The sequence below is a fragment of the Gekko japonicus genome, unplaced genomic scaffold (assembly GCF_001447785.1).
Source record: "Gekko japonicus isolate JY-2015 unplaced genomic scaffold, Gekko_japonicus_V1.1 scaffold1269, whole genome shotgun sequence".
NCBI classification, from domain to species: Eukaryota; Metazoa; Chordata; class Lepidosauria; order Squamata; family Gekkonidae; genus Gekko; species Gekko japonicus.
Window position 1 is genome coordinate 17,058 of NW_015168686.1, and position 22,494 is coordinate 39,551.

A 22,494-nucleotide genomic window follows, 5' to 3' on the forward strand; every position below is an offset into this window, starting at 1 on the left:
GATGTTTATCTCATTTCATATTGTTGGGAGATTTCAACGTTCAAATTGGTCCATAAAATCAAATACTGATCTCACAATTGAGCTATGAGGAGAATGAGGAATCACTTCCCCCCCCATCCTTTCTCTTTCTAGAACATCAAAAGACTCCCTGATCAATAAGGCGGGGTCCAATTTAGGGCAACTTTGTATTACACACAATTTAATTATTTTAAATGGTATTCCTCAGTTTCCCAACACCAATGAATTTACATATGTCTCTACGAGAGGCTGCAGTGTAGTAGACTACTGTATCTGCTCGCCTTACACAGTTCCTTATATTAGCAAATTTTCCATTGGCTCTAGAACTGAAAGCAACCACCTCCCACTTGAAGTTAATTTGGTCTATAAAAATAAATTCTATCCCAATGACCTTTCTATTTGACAAAATAATGCTGAGCACATATTGAGGAAAATAAGGTGGACAGCCACCATAGAGAACAAATTGTTCATTTTACTTGAATCAGATAGAGCTTCTAATACATCCAATCAGATATCGTAACTTTGATGACGGAGCAGAAAACCTGGGAAGAAAAGAAGAGGATGATAAGAGGAAAATGGTCGCCATACTTTGAGTGGATTGAGGAGGATGAAGCCAGGAAGGATATTCAATGGAAACTTTGGACCTTGTGCCCGTGGCTGAAGCAATGATGGAAGAAAGAAGAGGGAGGGGGACTGAGGGGAGGGAGGGGGGAAGGGGCGAGGGGGATAATATAAAGGAAATAGTTGTATAAGGATAAAATGTTGAATGTGAGACATTTGGTTAAAATAAAAAGAAATTTACAAAAAAAAAAAATATTATCACCTGACAACTTGCATGTGTGGATGTAGCATCCCAGGACCATAGGCAGAACCTTCCTGTCTTGTAGATCCAAGGGTTTGGATCCCGTGATGCACAAGCAGAAACCTAAATGGACTCAGTACAGTTCTTCTTGTGCAAAGTGCACTACTGCTTTCTGCCCTATATATTAGAGTGCCCAGAAACTGGTTATCACAAAATCTCATGCAAGCAGAAATACAGGTGGGGATACCATTTTGACTTATCACAAGTGGCTATCATTTTCTTGAGTATCCACTTGCACGCTAGCACAAGGAGATTTTGCACTGGATCCAGCCCAGACTTTCAATTCAGTTCACACCATCAGTCATGAATCATCCACTGCACAATGATGAAGTGATATACATGTCTGAATCATTGGCTTTCATGACACAGGCTCAGTCAATAGAATTTTGGTTTGATTAACTTCACTTGGGCTGGAGCCTTTGTAATTAGACTACTCTGTTGGAGGCTCATGAGAAATCGGGGGGGGGTAAGCAAACAGAATCTGCGTGCGTGCACACCCACACACACACAAACACACACACACAAAGAGAGCTCAATAGTGCAATTGGTCTAAGCTTCAGGACTAGTTGAACTGCTTCTTAATGACCTACTGAACCTCACCAGTCTAGCATTGTATCACAATTGAGTTTAAGGGATACACAAGCAGAAAGCTGCTCTGCTCATCCAGGCTTGCTGAATTTGAGCAGTATACCACAGTAAAAGATGTATTTTACCTGTTACACTCTGTGCCATCCAGGAAAAACTGGGATGTGTGAATTGGGAGTGTAGAATGTGCACATCATAGTGCACATTATTCAGCTCTAATTTCCTCCAACCTGTTCCAGGACACTATAAATTGTTTAAAGAGTCTTTGGAGAGATGTGAGGATCCAAAGAAGTGTTTCTTTATTAAATTCCTAAGACTGTTTTAGTTTCAGTATGGTCAGAACACTTAAAAGTTTATTGCATTCTGAACTGCTGGACTGGAAGGTGGGGAGAAGAGAGAAATTATGCATTAGAAAATGGATGGGGAGTTGGGAAAATCACGCTTCCACAGATAGAAATCCTTCCATTCTCAAAAAAAATTAGGGGAAGGGGAATCTACATTAAACATTTGTTTTAATAGTAACTCTAGTGGTATGCTACTGTCTGCATCTTAACCATTCTACTTAATGAATTATATTGTGATATTTGCAACTCTTTTAGATATGTTTTAGGATAAGACTATATGTTATAAAAGAAAGACAGGGAGTCAAGTGACAAGTGGAGTACCTCTGAGATCTGTCCTGGGACCTGTTTCGTTCAACATCTTTATAAATGATTTCGATAAAGGAATAGAGGGAATGCTTATTAAATTTGCAGATGACACTAAATTGGGAGGGGTAGCAAATATGGTAGAAGACAGAGTCAGGATTCAGGATGAACTTGGCAGGCTGGAAAACTGGGCTGAAACAAATAAAATTAATTTCAACAGGGATAAATGTAAACTTCTGCATTTAGGTAGGGAAAATCAAATGCATAATTATAGAATGGAGGAGAGTTGTCTTGGCAGTAGTATGTGTGAAAATGATCTAGGGGGCTTAGTAGACCATACCCTGAACATGAGTTGGCAGTGTGATGTGGTATCTAAAAAGGCAAATGTGATTTTGGGCTGTATCAACAGAAGTATAGTGTCCAGATCACGTGAAGTGATGGTATCTCTTTACTCTGCTCTGGTTAGACCTCACCTAGAGTATTGTGTTCAGTTTTGGGCAACACAGTTTCAGAAGGATATAGACAAGCTGGAACATGTCCAAAGGAGGGCAATAGAGATGATGAGGGATCTGGAGACCAAGTTCTTTGAGGAAAGGTTGAAGGAGCTGGGTATATTTAGCCTGTAGAGGAGATGACTGATATGATAGCCATCTTCAAGTACTTGAAAGGCTGTCATATAGAGGATGGTGTGGAGTTGTTTTCTGTTATCCCAGAAGGTCAGACCAAAACCAATGGATTGAAATTAAATCACAATAGTTTTCAGCTAAACATTAGGAAGAACTTCAGTGGAACAGGCTTCCTCAGGAGTTGGTGGGCTCTCCTTCTTTGGAGGTTTTCAAACAGATGCTAGATGGCCATCTGACAGCATTGCTGATTCACGAGAAGGAAGGGTTGTATCAATGCTTAGTTCTTGTGACCCTTTCTTATATGCCTAGGGATATGCTGATCACTACTTTGGGGGTCAGGAAACTATTGTTCTCCAGGCCAGTTTGGCCAGGGATCCTGGGGGGGGGGGTGCCCTTTTCTGGGCATAGAGCAGGGGCCACTGGGGGGGGGGGAAGCATTTGTGAATTTCCTGCATTGTGCAGGGAGTTGGACTTGATGACCCTGGAGGTCCCTTCCAACTCTATTATTCCATGATTCTAGGGTTCCCAGCCCTGTGTTCCTCCTTCAATGTTACTGAGGAGATGGGGAACACTTCTTTCTTTCTTTTTTCCGAGGAGTCTTTTTTTAACTAAAATAAATCCAGCAAAATTCCTAACAGCCAACCTGCCTTTTTTTCTAAAAGAATTTTTTTTGTATTTCATTTAAAAACACGATTACACTTTCCCCCCCATTATTCTTCTTCTCCAAAATGTGAGAAAATAAAACTACATTTGGGATACAACAAGATTTCCAGCTTCTTAGGATTTCCCCCCATGAAAATAGCTCTCTTTCTTTATAAAAGCAACCCACAGAACCACCAGAATGTCTGACACAATTATTTTGTGTACTTTTTTTTGAGACCTCCCCACATTAAGAAACTGTACAACATGTAACAAGGGTGATATTAAAATCTGAAGTCTGCCTGATTTACACACAAAGGGATTATATGCTGACAGAAGTCAATAGCTACCACCACTGATTCTTTCCAGGTACCATACAAACTATGACAATCACAAAAATTTAAAAACAAAAGTTTTTTGTTTGGTTTTTTTTAAGTCCCAAGTAACAGTGATGAAGATGTTCCATGATTAAATTCATGCTTAAAAACCCTGCATTTATAAAATAGTTAATAAAAATATTCCTCTCTTAACAATACAGTATGAAGGTATGGATACCGAATGATGGAAATGAACAGGGCAAATGTTGTTACTCGGACTTGGCTCCCTTATCATCACATACTTCAGCAGCTGGTTCCTTGTTAGGTTTGGTATCTCCATTCTCAGAGTGGTTTTCTTCTTTAGCATCTTCTTGCTTAGTTTCATCTTTTCCTTTGGCTCCCTTCTTCCCTTTTGCTACTTTTTTGTCCTCCTTTTTATCATTTGCTCCTTTTTCTTTCTTGGGTATTGCCTTTTTCGGCTTTGACTCTGGTTTAGGCAGAGCAGGTTTAGCAGATAACCTAGCCAATTGTCTCTTTGGCTCCTCCTTTACCTCACCTTCAGCTGCAGCTTGTCTTTTCAGCATAGTTGAACCTTAATAGCAAACTGCATGAATGGGGAGCACAAGATGGGTCCAGGCACTGACTCACTTCTAAGAGAAAATTATAATGGGAGAAGGTACTGAACCCTTGCCCTGTTTGCACATTCTACTTTGCAGCTGCCTGATACACACAATGGGGACTGTTCTCCAGAAATATGTAGCTGGCAGGCTCACAGTGCCTGTGGACAAAATGTCTAAAGAGGCCTCCTGTCATGTATGTAACAACTAGTGGTAGATCCGGGCCCTGCGGGACCTTGGGCAAAACGGAGCTCTTCCACCAGGCTTTCGAGTAGGAGCCACCGCCACCATTATTCCACCAACGCTTTTTCCATCACCGCACCCTTACCACCGCTGGTGTGGGTACCATCGGGGGTGCGAGATGTGCCTGGCGGATGATAGGGCTGCGGGGACATATATCTGGTTGTTGGATTGATATACAGCTGCAGAATACCATCTTTTTTTTAAAATAAGCTTTATTCGCTCCCCTAAAAAGGGGAGATATTTTGCTAAAAGTTAGAAATAAGGAAGGGTATAAAGAGGGACAAAGAAAAGAATGAGTGGTATTAGTAATATGTTAATTTGTTAAACCTTTTTATAATCAAATCAGAGAGTCCACAATTTTCTTCTTCACCAAGGCTTCTTCTTTTCTTTCAATAGTGTTAACCAGGCAATTAGTAAGTTAGTATTGTCCTTCTGGTAGCTGATATCAGTTTATTCTTCCCGAGTAAAATCCACTTAAAAAAGAGAGATAGCAGTTTTTAAGTTTTATAGCTCTTCCCACTTTTGTCTCTCAGGTTATAACCCGACGCTCCTCCTTCTTCCTCGCCCTTCACCTCCCCTTCCGAGCTGCTGTCTTCTACGCTTAACGTCGACATCCACTTGGCCAGTTCTGCACCTTCTTCTTTGCTGACATGCTTTTTCAAAAAATCTTGAGCCTTGAAGATGGAGTCAATCTTCTCTCTTTTATCATTAAACTTGAAAACCAGTCCTTCGGGTATCAACCATTTGTAATTTGTTTGGTGTTTTTGTAAGAAGGTGGTCAGTCCTTTGTATTCCTTTCTTTTCATTCTGATTTCAAATGGAACATCTTTCAAAATTCTGATTTGTTGATCCCCAATTTTCAGGGGTGTTGCTGATGTAGACTTTAAAATTTGATCTCTGAGACGTTGTTTTGAAAATTTCACCACCACTTCAGCTGGCAACTTGTTTTTCCTTGTATAGTTGGAGTAGGCCCGATAGGCCAAGTCCAAGCTGCAGAATACCATCTTGATTTATGAATTGGGGTGAGTAGTGGAGCACCGATATTTTATTGATTGTATTATGTTGTATATTGTATTGTATTTTTATATTGTTTTTATTGTTTTATTAGGCATTTATGCCCTTGTTAGCTGCCCTGAGCCTTCGGGAAGGGCGGGATACAAATCTAAAGAATAAATAAATAAATAAATAAGTCATTCTCGCCCCTTATTGCCTCAGCCTTTTCCCACTTTCCACTGTCCAGGACCTAAAACTAGACAAAAATAGAAGTGGTAGTGGTAGAAAGTGCCATCAAGTCCGAGCCTACTTAGGGCATCTGAGTAGGGTTTTCAAGGCAAGAGACATTCAGACATGGGTTGCTATTGGCTCCCCTGCTTCCTTGGTGGTCTCTCAACCAAGTACAAACCAGGGCCAATCCAACTTAGCTTCTGAGATCTGACAAGATCAGGCTATCCTGGGCCATCCAAGTCAGAGCCCAAGAGAAGCTCACTGAAATGAAATTAGATAAAGTGAAGTGAAAAACAGAAGGCTTCTATCTATTCTTCAATAGGAAACATTGAGTTCAGATTGAGAGTATTCACAATATTTACAATATTTACAAATGGAATAAAACTGCAACCAGTAAATTTCCAACTCCACATCACTATTGAATTTTTTACTGTAATTTGTGATTGGTCATTAACTGCAGAAGTAACATAGTCTTTTTATTTTAAGGTAAGCAGCCTGAAAGATGTGTGTTTGTGTACAGGATGAACTTTATTGGAATTGCACATCTCAAATTCATGCTTCTTTTCTCCCACAATCATAAGCAGCTGCCAGCTTATTGTACTTGCCTTCACTGTTGTAAAAGTAGATTTCTACTTAGGCAAGAATTTATCAGCCAAAGACAGAGCATTTGATGCTCTATAATGCTCTAGAGGTAGAATGAGTAAGGGGTGGAGGGAGTGTTTGTTTCTCTTAGTTATCGGACTAGGTGATTAAAACCAATCAGAAAGCAAGTCTTCTGCTTCCAGTCAGGAGAGGCAATGATTTTCCTTTTTGAACACTTCTAGAAAAACCTCAAAAGACTAAATGCCTCACAAACCATCACTCTGAGGTCTAATTAATTTCATTGGAAAAGGTTAGCATTTTTCTCTTTAACTGAGAGTTGCTTGCCTGAAAAAGAAAACCAATCCTTCCAGCAAGCTAGCAGTTGTGTTCACTAGTTTGCATAAACTGGATAAGCAACTGCATAAACTAGCTAAGCAACCATAGTCAACTTGTCTTTTTCAGTATGTCAGATCATATGAACAATCTAGCCTATTTTCCAGCTTCCAAAACAGAAACATAGCATAGCATGTTTTTCACTCATAAAAGGAGTGGTATCCACCTCCTAACAGACAGAAGACCCACCCATATATAAGTGTCAGTGCCAAACAGATATATAATCTCCTTATATATAATTGTGTTTTGGGGTGGCACTTTGTGAACATTCTACACGCTCCTAAATCAGTTGGCTCCATGATGGAGTCACTCAGAAGCTGTCCCAATCCACTGGCAGCGTTGTCTGAGTCTCGCCTCCAATATTCTATTCAGTTTGCTGTTCCTCTCCCCCCAATAGCCAGTCGGAGGTCATTTGCATATGCGGCCTGATTGGCCTTTGCCTCTAACATTCTAAACAGTTTGCTGTTGCTGTTGGGAGTCATTGAATGTGTCCTGAGGTAAAATACATATCCCAATCTTCCTTTAAACGGTCACTGGAGTTGCCAAAATACATATCCCAATCTTCCCTTAAATGGTCACTGGAATTGCCAATCTCCCTGTGGGGCCTGGAGATCTCCCAGAAATCATTGTGTTCCCCAGCCACAGCACATCATTTCCCCTACAGAAAATTTTCCAGCTATTACAATGGTTGCTTTGGGCAGTGGACTCTATGGCATTATACACAGCTGAAGTCCCTCTGCACCCCAAACCCGCCCCCCCGGCTCTACCCCTCAAATCTACAGATCTGGCCCTCCCCTTAGTATTGTCAGCCTCCAGGCAGCACCTGGAGATCTCCAAGATCAGTTCTCCCGGAAAGAATGGCTGCTTTGGGCAATGGACTCTGCTGAGGTCCCTCCACACCCCAAACTCTGGCCTTCCCAGGGTCTACCCCTCAAATCTACAGGTCTGGGCCTCCCCTTAGTATTGCCAGCCTCCAGGTAGCACCAGGAGATCTCCAAGATCAGTTCTCCTGGAGAGAATGGCTGCTACGGAACTGCTTTCCAGAACCTTGGAACCCAGAAGACATGGCATAGGAGAAGGTGCTTTTCTACCTTAGTTGACACTGCATAACCCCAAATCAACATAAGTCAGGGGTGGAGGGAACCATACCCATTACCATGAGGCTGTCCTCCCATACTACCCACTTGGGACAGCAAAATAACTTGAGACAGCCCTGCCTTATAGCTAAGCGGAAGGAAATAAACATGGCTTGCCTCCCTCTATTTTCCCCTTCCCTCTGCGGCCCCACCAGCCACAGCTGGGACACTCACCTGGAGCTTCCTTCTAGAACTCATTGTATTTCTTCCCACAACAGGCCTAATATATATATATGTGTGTGTGTGTGTGTGTGTGTGTGTGTGTGTAACTATGTTTAGGGCGGCAGCCTTAATTAAAATTCTGGTTTCAATCTTTATTTATTTAGTTAGTTGTAGAGTTTCAGAACATTTTCTGACTAGGAAACATTAATTGAAATCCTTCTTGATATGTCTGTAAGCTGAATTGTCAGCCATTGATTATAAACAAAAATGGAGGGTTTAAAAAAAGTTTTCCCTTTTGGTGCTCATCTAAGTCCATGTTTATCAAGGCTATTTCATGCATGCACATTATCACAAAGTCTTACTGGAATCCTAGTTCCCCTCATCACGTCATTTAATTACCTGAGCCAACCATCCATGACACTGCTAGAGAATCAATTTCACCTCCTGCACAGATGCAATAGCAGTTGCAAGGCTGAAGGAAATGAAACTCCACTGCCACGGCTACTGCATAGCCACAAAGCTGTTCAGAGGCTGTTTGACTCGGTGGCAATGTGAGGACATCCTGCACCAGCTTTCTGACAACTGGTCAGGTTGGGCTGCACTTTGGAATCCACTGGTATCGTATAATGCACACTTAAAAGTATATGGAACAGATACATATGTGACATTTCTGTGTACTATTGGCATAAACTGAGAAAATATTTTTACCTCACCACAGGAGATGTGTTTTCACTTTCACTGTGCCATAACCAGTCACACATGAACCATGGGAGAACAAGCCAATTGAGAACCAATGAAGAGCATGATAAATTAAATTCCAGCTGTCTTTGGTTGTATAAGAAGAGTGATGCTGCTGTTTTCAATAGATGTAGGCAAGCCCCACCCATTAGGCGTGCAGAGGGAGGAAATGACCTCATTATTTAAATTTTTTGTCTGTGAAGATGACTTAAAAATAAATAAAGCAAAAGCAAAAGAAATACTATTACTCATACCAATATTAAAAACCTAACAACATGTATGTATGCAAATGTATCATAAAATGAGCATAAACTAAACAACAAAAATATTAACTTAAAAACATACACAACTACCAGATCAGCTAAAAGGCCAAACTGAGTGCTGCATCATCTTTTTAAAAAAAGTCCCAGGCCACTCCAGTCCCAGGCCACTCCTGCCACCCCCAGGGCCGGTCATTCCACCTGGTGGGTCCTCACTCTAGTCCCAGGCCACTCCTACCATACCCAGGGGCTGTCATTCCCCCCTGTGGGTCCTCACTCCAGCCCCAGGCCACCCCTGCCACCCCTAGGGGCTGTCACTCTTCTCCGTGGTCCCTCATTCCAGTCTCAGAACAGTCATGTGACTCCCTGGGGCTGTCCTGCTCAGCTGTGTCCTGTCAGTCCATTGCCAGAGTACTCTACTTGGGCCCACAGAACGTCTTGGAGAATCCACTCCTCATTTTCTATGTAACTCATCGTGTGCTACATATGTCAATGGAGCCCCTGCAAGTCAAAAGGCGTTCCTGGCTCCCATTATTTCTAATGGGCTTGCAAGTGTCTCCGGTTGCTTCCCAGGCCCACCCTGCCATCTGTTTTAGTGCATTCCCTTGCAAGGTCTGCTCTCCCTGAACTGTAGCTGCGTGAGGGCCACCCAGCAGCTGGAAGCGGAGGACTGGGGAACTCATAGGGCCCTGCTCTTCCAATGGGGAAATCAGAGGGCCTTGCGGTTCCAAGAAATGCCCATTGGTGTACCGGGCGTCGCCATCATGTCCCGAAGCCACTGCGCATGCACATATGTGCCCATTTGCCCATACGCCTCCCCGCGGAGCACAGACACAGCGCAACCAGCTCTTGGAGTGTACTGGATGGACGAGGAGGAGCTCATCCTAAGGTCCCTCCATGAGCAAGGAGCCGGGCAGATGGTCATACCCAGCACCCACTTGGAAACCATCCAGCTCTTCAGGAGGGCTGCTGAGGTGGTGACTGATGCGGGATACCCTCGCTCTGCAGCCCAATGCCGGGCTAGATTCAAGCGCGAAATGTCTTCGAAGTGCTTGAAGACTGGGACGGCATCCCACCCCGGCCACATGCCCCCCCCCCGGGTTGGTCTTCTGCATGTCCTTTGGGAGCGGGGGGTGGCCCTCTTAGAGGCAGAGACGTGTCCCAGGTGAGTTGGGTGCCTCAGGAATGCTGCAAAGGTTGGAGAACTGGCCCCATAAGAACAGTTTGAGGGACTGGGGCCTCTTTGGCAGGGAGGGACAACAGCAGCAGAGTGGTCAAGGCTGATCCCAGCATGCCTGGGATACAGCAGGCAGGGAGATAGGCAGCTTTCCACCTGTCTCGCAGTGCCTGAGCTTGTGGCAACATCATGACATTGGTGCACATGCAGGATACATTGGGAACAAGGAAGTACCCCTCCACCCAAAGAGTGAGGAAAACATGAACTCCAGAGCCACAGGCGGTGGCAGCTCTGGCAACTTGGGGATGGTACAGACCTGGGTGGCATTGGCACAGGTCCAGGGGTAGGCTGGGCTCATTGCTTCCTATCATGCCACCTGTCACTGCATGCCCTCCTCACTGTGCCAACCCAAGCAAGCTTGGGTTGGGTGGAATGACCACTGCTGCTTTTTGGAGAACTAGGCAGCCCTGTACCCGCTGGCTGCAGAAGGGAAGCGTGAACACCACTGCCATACCAGGACCCTGGCTGTGACCTTCTTCCTTTCCTAGGTGGGTCTCATGCCATCTTCACTCAGCCTCCTCTGGGGGGGGGGTGTCAGGACCTTTCCTAACCAGCCTTGGGAGGAAGACTCCTCAAGGGCAGAGAGGCCCCTGTGGAGACACCATCTCTGAGGCTTCTGGTGGTCCAGGCCCTCCAGGGCAAGACCCCCACCCTTGCTTCCATCACAGGCTCCTTTTCAAAAGCCCCTGCAGTACCCCAACCTGGATAGGCAAGTCAGGCTTGATCTCATCAGCTCTAAGAAGCGAGGGAGGGCCATCCCTGGCAAGTACGTGAATGGGAAACCTCCAAGGAAATCCAGGGCCGTGAGGGGGGGCAGGCAATTGCAGGCCACCTCTCTGAATGTCTCTTGCTTCCAAGGCCCACTCAGGGTCGTCACAATGCAGCCATGACTTCCGGCCACATATGTGTGCGCACACACACACACGCAGCCACGGTGGCCAGCTCTCCCATGCCCACACCGCTGTCTTGGCCGCTCCATGGTGGACTCCCATTCTGGGCCAAGGTCCATGGAACCTGGGTGTGCCAAGGATGCAGCAATCTGGGTCAGGGTGTCAAGTGTCACATGCATGATGTCTTCCATGGCTACTGTGGATGCTCGTTCCTCCTCCCGTGAGTGGCACATCTGCTCCAGGTAGTCCTCATGCTTCTGCTGGACATTCTCCAGCATGGCCTCATGGTTCCATTCAGACTGATCCAGGAAGTGCTTGACCACCCTCTGCAGGGCAGAGACCTGCTGCCTCCTTGCTCTGATGATGGCCATATGGGAGTTTGGAGACAGGTCTGCAAGGATGGCCCTGGGTGCCACATGTGCTGGAAGAGAACCAAAGACCTACAGTCATTGCAGCTGCAGTGAGGAACCAGCGTGGCGCAGTGGGTGTTGGCCCCGTTGCACAGCAGGCTGTCACAAAGCATCCACTTTTCAGGGAGGTACAGCTCTGGGGGCCACGCACTAACCACCCCTGCTTGGCAGGATACACAAGAACCCCCAGAACCCTCCCTCAAGCACCCCCACATGCATGGGGGACCAGCACAGCCACTCACCTGCTGTGTGGTGAGCCCCACGAGAGGGGGTCCAGTCTCCCTCTGGAGAGGCTGCTCCCGAGGGCCCTATGGTGATGACAGGGAGGGGAGAAGACCCCTGGTTGGCAGGACATGCAGAAACCCTCAGAACCTTCCCCCAGGCCCCTCCCCATGCATGGGGGACCAGCATGGCCATTCACCTGCTGCGTGGTGAGCTCCACAAAGGGGAGTCCATTCTCCCTATGGAGAGGCTGCTCCCGAGGGCCCTACGGTGAAGACAGGGAGAGGGGAACCAGTGATTAGTTCTGTGCTGCATGGGGGCCCTTTCAAGGCTACAGGCCGTCACCTGGAGGGGGGGAGGTGGTGTGGGGCATGACAGCCTGCACACACGAATAGGAGCACGGCAATGAGTCTCTAGGGCTGAGGCCGACTTCGGAACACCTGGAGAGTCATCCTCAGACACCGTAACTGGGCCACATCCACCTGTGTGTAGCTTGGAGGGGCCATCGTGTGGTGGGTTGCCATGATGTCCACGTGGGCTTGCCACGGACTCCTGCTGTGGCCAGGGTCAGTGAACCTACCTGGCACAGGCTCCTTGTCGACCACAGTCTCATCATCATCATCATCCCTGGTGTGTGAGCTCCAGAGTGTCTACATGGGGGTGACAGTGGACAGGTTGTGAAGTGCTGCCTGTGTGGGCTGTGGGGCCCTCCCTGCCATGGGCACCGCTACCTCTGTGGTCTACCATTCTGTCTGGTGGTTGGGGACTGCGGCACATGCATGCCAGGTTCTTGCGCCACCCGAGCGGAGTGCTGGCCTGACCATGCCCTCTTGGCCAGCAGAGGTGTGTACACTCTGCCATGCACCTCATTAATGTCATATGGGGAACTCAGCGATGTGGGACACTTCTGGGTCCCCTGTGTCTGCAGCAGCATGGTGGGGGGGCTTCCCAGAGTGCTTCAGGCGCTCAGCACCCTGTACCGGTGGCCTGGGATCATGGCCCCAGGGGTGGGTGGCTTGTGCTGGGGGGCCTAGGCCCCCCAGGGGGCCTGGCAGGGACAGTGGTGTTCCCAGGGGACCTGGGGCATGTGGTTGTTGGCCGCATTTTGGGGCTGTGTCAAGGGGTGTGGGTGTCACAGCCCCTGTGTGGGCAGGGCCCTTTGGAGAGTACTCCCCACCTACCCGAGACTAGGCACTGACGCCTCCTCATCTGGCTTCAGGGTCAGCCGGAAGCATTCCTGTGGGGATGCAGGTTGGCTCTGTGCAGTCTCCTGTGAGCTGCTGGTGGATGGGCGGGTCTCCAGGGGGAGGCTGTTGCGAACCCTCCTTGACTGGCATCCCCCTTCAGGATTCCATGCAGCTCTTTGAAGTAGGGACATGTTGTCTTCGAATTCCTTGGGATGTTGTTGTGTGGCAGTCTCCACTTGTACAGCAGCCGCATGGTTTTGGTCTTTGAGTGGCACTCCTCAGCCGTACGCCTGTGGCCCTGGGCTGCCATTTCTACAGCAACCTGCTGATAGATGTATGTTCCTTGTTGACTCATGAAGGGGCTCCTGCACTGAGGGCTCACCCCACACTTCCAGTAGGTCCAATGTCTCTGGCCTTTTCCAGAATGCTCCTCGCGTGGCTGCCATGTTGCCGGTCTGTCTCCCAGGAGATTGCCTGGCTGGAGCTTTTACTCTGCGCGCTGGAAGCGTCCTGCAGCTGCAGTCATGTGCTGAAGTGCTTATGTGCATAAGCGTCTGCCTACGGAAACAGCCAGCACCTATTATCAAAGACTGTGGGTTGTTCCCGCCTTACAGCGCTTGCGTTCACATGTCAGGGAACCGGAATCAACCCGCTCTCAACCCGGTTTGCTCCCACTTCCGCCAGGTACTTTTAAAACTCGGGAGGGAAGTGGTACAAGATGGCTTGAGTATGGCTGGGGGACAGCAGACAGCTGTTCCTGTGTGAACCCGCCCCTTTAATCCGCTAGTAAAACACTCCTGAAACGTTTGGCTGTCGGGCCAAACTGCCAGTCTGAACATGGCCTAAATGAGGCCAATCTTCTAGGAAAAATTGCCCTTTTCATCAAGGTGGCTTCATTTGCCCTCATTGATCACCTGTTACCCATGTGTGATTGTTAATGTTCTTCAAATGATCCCCAGTTGGCTGTGATTGCTCATGTACTATTCCAAGGAAGACTCTAAGAACCAAAAGAGTAGCAGTGAACAGGAATGAAAAAGGAGCACATTCACCTAATTTAAGGGTTTTCAGTTTCAACTGGAATATATATGAATGCACCCTTTTTGTTTTCACAGTTTGTCAGTATGAGTCTTTGCAGTGTGCCCATATTTCCTTTTCATTTGTTTTTAAAATATGAATTACGTCATTTGTAAGCTGTAGAACAATTATATGCAATTGACAGAGAATAACATTGAAAATTGTATGTATTTTATAGAAAGGTTCTGCACAATTAAACATAATAAGGACTTATGAGTTCAATTTGCTCACTGAACCAGCAAAATTGAAATGAGAATTTTGGAGTAAAATCAGAAGGGATGAAAACTTCAAAAGCACTCCTACATTTCAGCCCAAATATTGATATATGCAAACAATCACTGAAGCCCTGTATAATACTAAATCAAATACCACAGATTTCAATGGATCTTACTTCTACATATGAATACTTTGCATTGCGGCCTCAGGAAACATGATTTGAAAGCAGATTGTATCTGTGATTCCTGAGTTCATTGTAATTTGCATTTTCTAGACAAACACATGTCTTAGCTGATCAGAACTGTCCTTGTTTAGAGGGACATGTTGTGTCACTGTGAACCAGCCCAAGGTTTTTCTTGACTAAATTACACCATCTCTAGGTACATCGGGTCTATTTGTTTTTCATATAATGTGATGTCTGCTTTGAGAGAGCCATCCAGAATTCAATCAGGTTTTCATCAGAAAGCTGTACCTTTCACATCCTGCTTTGGAACATAAGGTCATAAAAGTTTTTTTAGAAGGCAACAATATGAACCTAACATGTAGCAATGTAGATTAGTTGGATGTGGATGTTTTTGACGCATTCTAATTCAGCGTAGCAGCTGTTAGGTTATTCTGCTGACAAGACCCCCCAAACTACTGCAGATTGAAAAAGGTCAGTATAGGTACTTTTCAATCTGTGTTGTAAAAATAAATCTAGGATATCTAATTTGGGATGTTTTATCCTCTGTGATTTAACATCCCTGCTCTCCCATCAGAACTCATTTTATGAAGCACTCGTGAGGAAGCGTACCATGTCTAAGCTCTTTTCAATTATCTATATTTTAGATCAGCAGTAAGCTTTCTGCTCTTAGTTGGCCCACAGAGCCATTTAGAGCAGGTAATAAATTTTTGCTTTCTGTTTCACCCTTTGTACCAGCTACTGGAGTTCCACAGGGGCTGGTCTTGGCCACTATAATAAAGATGGGTTGCCATTTCTAAGAAATAAAGCTGAATTGTGTTTGTATTAATTGAATATGGTTATTTTAAATCCAGGAAAGACCCTTTGATGCATTATGCTTAAGCATAGATTCTTTGGGGGAGTTTTGTAAACAAATATTTCAAGAACACCAGTGTGATGTAGTATTTAGACTGTTGGTCTAGGATCTGGATCTAGGATCTGGGAGACCCTAATGGGACAGGTTTACAGGTTTGGATTCATACAACTTTGGATCAGTCTATCCAAATGATGACAGAGGAATGGTAATGCGACTCAACCACTGTAGATATATATGTGTGAGTTTGAGACATATATACATACATATATATGTCTTGCCCTGCTGCCTGAGAGCAGGTGGAGATGCTGGGGACTGAACCTAAGACCTTTACCAACAAAACATGTGTTCTATCTCTGCACTATGTTTTCAAGTGTTTAGAGTACTTTACATAAAGTATTTACTCCCCTGTGGTGATTATTGGATCAGCTGGTAGGGCTGCAGTGCAGTGCACTGGTTTTCAGTCATTGCTGGAACCTAACCTGAGTGTTGCGCCAGGACCTCTATTAGTCACACTGGTCTTTGATGTACAAAGACCGATGAGATTAGCATGATGGGTTTATCTCAAGTCTAAAGGGGAAGATAGCATAGAGTACAGTAGTGACAGCATAGAGTACAGTAGTGATCCCCAATCTTTATGAGCCTGTGGACCCCTTCGGAATTCTGACACAGGGTGATGGGTGCAACACACAGAATGGCTGGCACAGGAGGTGGAGCCAACCACAGAATGTCAGGGAGCGAGGTTATGCATAACTCTCTAATAGGTATCTGAAGAGGTGTGTATGCACACAAAAGCTTATACCCAAAATAAAACTTTGTTGGTCTTAAAGGTGCCATTGGACGCAAACTTTATTCTGCTACTTCAGACTAACATGGCTACCCACCTGTTTCTGTCTAACAGACACACTTCAATATTGCAGGCAGATCCACATTCTGCAAGCCACCAATGCTCACCGACCCCCAGTGGAAGTTGGCCGGCAGCTCCGTGCACGGCCCACTGTTGGCCCACACCACAGCTAGCCACCCCACACAGAAGGCCATGCATACTGGGCCGCCCTCCAAGTTGGGCTGGTGTGAGGGTGCGCCCACCCATTGGGACTCCCATGGCAGCATGGGAAGTTGCTGAACCTGTGCAGTGGTGTGGGTCTCTCTGGGAATATCCACACTGTGGCTGACCAGGGAGTTGGTGGCAAATGGCGTGGGCACCTGCCGGAGTGGTGAACCAGAGAGTCATACACAGACGGGCAGAGTTGGAGACGGTGTTTATTAAGCACATGCCATTGATGGCCGCTGGCCACTGTGCAGGGGTCGGGAAACCACGGGAGTGAAAGGGCCAGTAACATGCTGTGTCGGACAGGCTGCAGACAACCAGTGGCGACATCTCAGCAACGTCTCTGCCTCAGAAGCCAAGTGGTAATGGCCACCTGCACCACACTCCCCTCTGCCCAGTTTCTATTGTCCAGCGCCTGTGATGGCAATCTGGCCCCTGGCACCTGAGCTGGCACCTCATCCCCATGGTGCCTGATGATGGCGTGGCCTCGCTCCTCACAGATGTTGTGGAGGATGACACAGGAGGAGACGATGGGGATGTAGTTCGTCTCCTGGATGTCCAACTTCTGTGCCAGGTGACGCCAGCGTGCCTTCAGATGGCCGAAGGCATACTCAACAACGTTTCTGGCACATGAATGTGCCCTATTGAAGATGGCCTGTCGGAGCATCAAGGCACCCTTGTTTGGGGTGACCAGCCACCTTCTGGTGGGGTATGCTGCATCGGATGTCCGTGAATCTGCCCCAATGGTCAACAGTCCCCTGGAGGATAGGGGAGCAGAAGTTCTTCCTGTTCATGAACTGGGCCCCCTGGCCAGGCAGCGGCTTGATGGGGATCTGGCAGCCATCCAAAGCCCCGATGCAGTGGAGGAAGCCCAGTGCTGCAAAGCCGTCCATCACCTATGGGGACCACGAGTGTCTGTCCTTCAGCCCCCCACCCCCTGTTATGGCTGTGTGCTCCGCCACCCCACCCCCCAGCCCAATGGCACGCTGATGGCACTCAGGGGCATTCTGTCTGTAGGGCTGGGGGTGGCTGTATGGGGTCTGTGGACACCTGCCCCAGGGGGGACACTCACCCTTCCAGGTGAACCAAGGCAGACCGTTGTGCTCAGCAACTCGAGGTCACTCTTCCCCCTGCCTCAAGAGGGAAAAATATTACTATCTAGCCTAGCCTGTCCTATTCTCTGTTCTGTTTAGGAGTAACATTCCTGCAAAGTGTGAGATGGTAAAGTTTTTATTCTTATTTCAGCCAGAGTAATTTGTGTAACTAAGAGATGGAGTGCTCTGTGCTTGAGACATGACTCATCCCCTTTGCCAGCTATAAGCTTGTAGTCAGGTTCCATCCCATAAACATAATGCACTCTCAGTGTCTGAATTAATGGGGTGAATTCTAGGGTGCAGGGCATGCCATCCTTTGCCTCACCTCTTAACCAGATTCTTCTTCGGTCTTTTGATTCTTGTTACCTCTGTTTTATGGAGCTGCGGTGGCTCAAGTGCTTAAGACGCTGAACTGCAGGCTGTGGAAGGTCAGTAGTTCAGCAGTTCGAGACCTGGGTGCCGCAAGACGGGGTGAGCTCCCGTCTCTAGTTCCAGCTCCTGCCAACCTAACAGTTCAAAAGCAAGAAATTGCAAGTAGATAAATAGGGACCACTTCGGTGGGAAGGTAACAGCGTTCCGTGCGCCTTGGTGTTTAGGCATGCCGGCCACATGACCACGGAAATGTCTTCGGACAGCGCTGGCTCTTCGGCTTTGAAACGGAGATGAGCACCGCAACCCTAGAGTTGGATTCGACTGGCTTTCGAGCAAGGGAACCTTTACCTTTACCTCTGTTTTAAGGCACCCAATTGCCCTGTGAATCTTACTGCCTCCTCATTCTCTACTTTTCCTGCAACCTCCAGAACTGCCAGCAGTCATCCAGAAAACAGTCACTTTTTCGGATCTTTTCCTCTTGCTACCAAATGTGTTGCTGCCCCCTCCCTTGAAGATCTCTCCTTCTCCCATATTTTTTTTTTCTTTTTGCCATGAAGACCATAGCAATGCTGCTTTTCTTCTTTCCAAATTCTGCCAGTTCCAGTCCCTCCTGAAGTTTCCACCAACCTGGAGAAAAAAGCCATCCCTTGATTTCATTTCTGCCTTCCGTTTCCAAATTCCTAGAGTATGCGACTTACTCCAGCTGGCTTGACTTTCTTTCCTTTATTTTTCTATTAATGCCCTACAGCACAACTTCTGCCTTCTACCTGCACAAAAATTGTTGATGGTCTTGTCACTTCAAAATTAAAACAATTTCCTTCTTTCCTCCTATTTGACCTCTCTGATGTCTTTGATACAGCCAAATACACTCTCCTATTTGACTCTTTTTATACCCCTAGCTTCCAAGACAATGTCCTTAGCTGGTTTTCTTCTTGCCTTCTAATTGCGCCTTAAATATTTCAACAAAAAATTACTTACGTCCTCTGCTTTGTGTCTTCCAGACAAATGTCCTTGGCTTTCTTGTATTCTCTTGCTAAACACTGCCCTTCATTGCGTTTATCTCATTCCACAGTATGACATCTATGTTGATGTCATCTACCTTTCAAACTCACTTCTTCTGTCCAACCCTAGAACTCCGACTGCCTGCTTGATATATTTGTTTGGAGGTCTTACCACTATATCAAATGTGTCTTTCCTCTTACTTACATTCCTCTTCATGTACTTAAGAAGAGGAAGACCTGAGCACATGGATACACTACATTTTACACTACAAATACACTAGAGAGAGAGAAAGCATAATCTTAACAGGGGCCAAGTTTACCACTCAGCTAATATCTTTGGACATGAGAATTACTTGGGACAATACTCCCATGTTGAGAACTCATTGTTTGGCAAGTGTTCTTTTGCTATAATTCTCACCTTCCTTCACGCTGTGATATAAGATCATGTATTTCTATCTATTATGTCTTTGAAGTCAGCTTAAAATATGTTGCAAATCACTCCCAGCTCCAAGAGTACTGAGGAAAGGATGGGGGAAGCAGGTAAATGTTTTTGTACAGCCATGTTAATGCATTGGGAACATAGGTCTAGGCTTTGTGCTAGAAGCAAAGCTTTTATTGCTAAAGTGTTAGAGAGGTTAAGAATATGAAGAAAATCTGAAAAGGCATAAGGAGCGTAATTGATGCCTGAGAGGCTGGAAACAATATCTCAAGTTGGCCTTAACACTGAAGCTTGCTGCCACCCCAAAGATAGAGAGGTACTGAATGATAGTTGTGCGATTTAAGAGGACGAATGCCATGCCACTTTACACCCTGCCTTGATATAATTCACCCTGCTTAGTATGGGATCCTGGCTGCAAACTTAATTATAGCTTTCATAGTAGCAAAAGCTACAATAAAAAGGTGAGCCTCTCCTCATTCCTTGCAGAGAAGCAAGTCTGCCTGTCAGTCACTGTGACATCTGCTGTGCTAATAGCAAGTACCTGCTCAGCCGATGCACTTGATAGTGAGCAGTCCAGGAAGAAGACAGCTACAGCGGGAAGTGTGGAAAAGTGCAGGACACAAAATCCCTCAAGCTGCCAGAGCTGCTGTTTTCTGTGCTGGCAGCCATGGAGGTCTCAGTGTGATAACCTTCCGTCATTTTTGTCGTTCTCAAAGATGACTTTCAGTCTTCTGTGGAGAAGAATACACTGAGACCTCAAAATAATCTAGGAAGAGGTCATAATTGGCTTTTAAAATGAAATAAATACTGCTGCCCGACTTTGTAAAGCTTTGTTGACAAACACTTCTATTTAGCTGCCTGTCTTTTAACCATTTTAGCAGCGGGGTTTTCATACTGAGCAAGTTCCTCTCAGCACATGCATGGCAATTTGAAATGTGTTTAATTTCAAGCTAATTTCTGCTTAGTTGATACCTTGTCCTGAGTTAGGTATGTTGAATGTGCTTAATATGGGTGTTGGATAGTTGCCCTAATGTGTCCTCGTATTTGCTTCTGGTCTGCTTTTCATTGCTTTTTTTTGATCTAGAAATTCAAGTGTTTATATTCTTGGAGCATTTATACACGTCTACTTTTACATAAGAGCATTCTAAACAACATTGTAAGATTCACTAATTCCCCCAAAGACTACTTATTTAAAAAACACAGCGCACACCACAGCAGTGACCAATTAATTTTTGTTGTTGTTCAGTCGCACAGTCGAGTCCGACTCTTCGCGACCCCATGGACCAGATCCCGCCAGGCCTTCCTGTCTTCCACTGTCCTCTGAAGTTGGCTCAATTTCATGTTCGTTGCATCTATGACACTGTCTAACCATCTCATCCTTTGCCGTCCCCGTCTTCTTTGACCTTCAATCTTTCCCAGCATCAGGGACTTCTCCAGTCTCCCTTCTCCCTTCTCATTTGGTGGCCAAAGTATTTGAGCTTCAGTTTCATTATCTGCCCTTCCAGGAAACAGTCAGCATTGATTTCTTTTAGGATTGACTGATTTGATCTTCTTGCAGTCCAAGGGACTCTCAAGAGTCTTCTCCAGCACCATAGTTCAAAAGAATCTATTCTTCAGCGCTCGACCTTCCTTATAGTCCAACTCTCGCAGCTATACATGACTACTGGGAATACCATTGCTTTGACCATGCGGACTTTTGTTGGCAGGGTGATGTCTCTACTTTTTATCATGCTGTTTAGGTGCGCCATCGCTTTCCTCCCAAGGAGCAGGCGTCTTTTAATTTCATGGCTGCTGTCACAGTCTGCGGTGATCTGGGATCCCAGGAACGTGAAGTCTGTCACTACTTCTACGACTTCCCCTTCTATTTGCCAAGGAGTGATGGGGCCGGATGCCATGATCTTAGTTTTTTTGATGTTGAGCTTCAAGCCCACTTTTGCGCTCTCCTCTTTTACCCTGAGCAAGAGGCTCTTTAGGTCCTCTTCACTTTCTGCCATTAGAGTGGTATCGTCTGCATATCTGAGGTTGTTGATCTTTTCCCCAGCAATCTTAATTCCCGCTTGTGATTCATCCAGGCCAGCATTTCGCATGATGTACTCTGCATATATATTAAATAAGCAAGGTGACAATATACATCCTTGTCGTACTCCTTTTCCTATGCTGAACCAATCAGTTGTTCCGTATCCGGTTCTAACTGTCGCTTCTTGGCCCTTATACAGGTTTCTCAAGAGACATGTGAGGTGGTCTGGTACTCCCATCTCTTTAAGGACCTGCCATAGTTTGTTGTGATCCACACAGTCAAAGGCTTTAGCATAGTCAATGAAGCAGAAGTAGATGTTTTTCTGGTACTCTCTTGCTTTCTCCATAATCCAGCGAATGTTGGCAATTTGATCTCTAGTTCCTCTACCTCTTCGAAACCCAGCTTGTACTTCTGGTAGTTCTCTATCCACGTACTGTTGAAGCCTAGCTTGTAGGATCTTGAGCATGACCTTGCTAGTGTGTGATATGAGTGCAATTGTGCGATAGTTTGAGCATTCCTTGGCATTGCCCTTCTTTGGGATTGGAATGTATACTGACCTTTTCCAATCCTGTGGCCACTGTTGCGTTTTCCAAATTTGCTGGCAAATTGCGTGCAGCACTTTAACAGCATCATCTTTTAAGACTTTGAATAGCTCAGCTGGAATACCATCACCTTCACTAGCTTTGTTGTTAGTAATGCTTTCTAAGGCCCATTTAACTTCACATTCCAGGATGTCTGGCTCGAGGTCAGTGATTATAACATCGTGGTTGTCAAGGACATCGAGGTCTTTCTTGTATAGTTCTTCTGTGTATTCTTGCCATCTTTTCCTAATCTCTTCTGCTTCTGTTAGGTACATACCCTTTTTGTCCTTTATCATGGCCAGCTTTGCATGGAACACTCCCTTGATTTCTCCAATTTTCTTGAAGAGATCTCTAGTCCTTCCCATTCTATTGTTTTCCTCTATTACTTTGCACTGTTCATTCAGGAACGCCTCCTTAACTCTCCTTGCTGTTCTCTGGAAATCTGCATTCAGTTGGGTAAATCTTTCCTTTTTGCCTTTGCCTTTTGCTTTCCTTCTTTCCTCTGCTATTTGTAAAGCCTCATGAGGAAGCCACTTTGCTTTCTTGGATTTCTTTTTCTTTGGGATGGTGGTGATTGCTGCCTCCTGTACAATGTCACGAACCTCCATCCATAGTTCTTC

The 22,494-nt window shown here is 45.9% G+C and overlaps 1 protein-coding gene and 1 pseudogene across 2 annotated transcripts in view; one reads left to right on the forward strand and one right to left on the reverse strand.

The window, feature by feature from the left end:
- LOC107114007 overlaps positions 1-603 on the forward strand; it is a 4,260-nt gene extending 3,657 nt beyond the window's left edge. The window contains exon 2 of one of the 2 annotated variants that reach the window (XM_015415425.1): positions 530-603. The gene's annotated coding sequence lies outside the window, so the exon portion shown is untranslated. The remainder of the gene's footprint in view (positions 1-529) is intronic. The other variant, XM_015415426.1, reaches the window with a different exon arrangement.
- A 3,360-nt stretch (positions 604-3,963) lies between these two features.
- Positions 3,964-4,278, reverse strand: LOC107114008 (annotated as a pseudogene).
- Between the last annotated feature and the right edge of the window lie 18,216 nt (positions 4,279-22,494).